Here is a 679-nt window from a genome sequence, read left to right on the forward strand (position 1 = left end):
AAACAGCTCAGGTAATGAATGGTATTCCAGGAGACTGTGCACAAAGAATGTCTTTAAAACAATTACAAGGGTAAAATATAAAACTGCAACCACTGCCACTCACAGCTTCTGCTCCTAGTCTTCCTGCCAACCCTCCACTCCTTTTTAATATATTTAATGAAGATACACTGATCCCCCTCATTCAGAAGAGAGAAATGGGGTCCCTAGTTCCTGGAGTCACAGAGACTTGTGAGCAGCAATGTAGACCCTAGGTATCTAACACAGGTTCCCTGGAAGAGCAGCCAGTGCTCTTCCCTGCTTAGCTCAGCATTCAGAAGGCAGATTCAAAGGAATCTTTGTGTTCCAGATCAGCATAATCTACATAGCATGACCAAGACTCTGGAAATTTATATAAATAGAACCCACCTCCTAAAATCCACTTATGATACTATTAATAAAACTATTTATCATATAAAATATTTCAATTTATTAAAATAAATGTACAATTGCAATTATTGAATACTGATAAGAATATTCTTCCTGTGGCTGTTGAGATGGCTCACCAGTGAAAAGTAATTGCATCCTTGTAAAGGACCGGAAGTAGATTCTCAGCACAGACATAATGACACACACAACCTTCTATACTTCCACTTCCAGTATTTTTGGTGACCTATATGGCCTTTACAGGCAATTGTACTCT

The sequence above is a fragment of the Mastomys coucha genome, unplaced genomic scaffold, assembly GCF_008632895.1.
Source record: "Mastomys coucha isolate ucsf_1 unplaced genomic scaffold, UCSF_Mcou_1 pScaffold3, whole genome shotgun sequence".
In the NCBI taxonomy this organism is placed as follows: domain Eukaryota; kingdom Metazoa; phylum Chordata; class Mammalia; order Rodentia; family Muridae; genus Mastomys; species Mastomys coucha.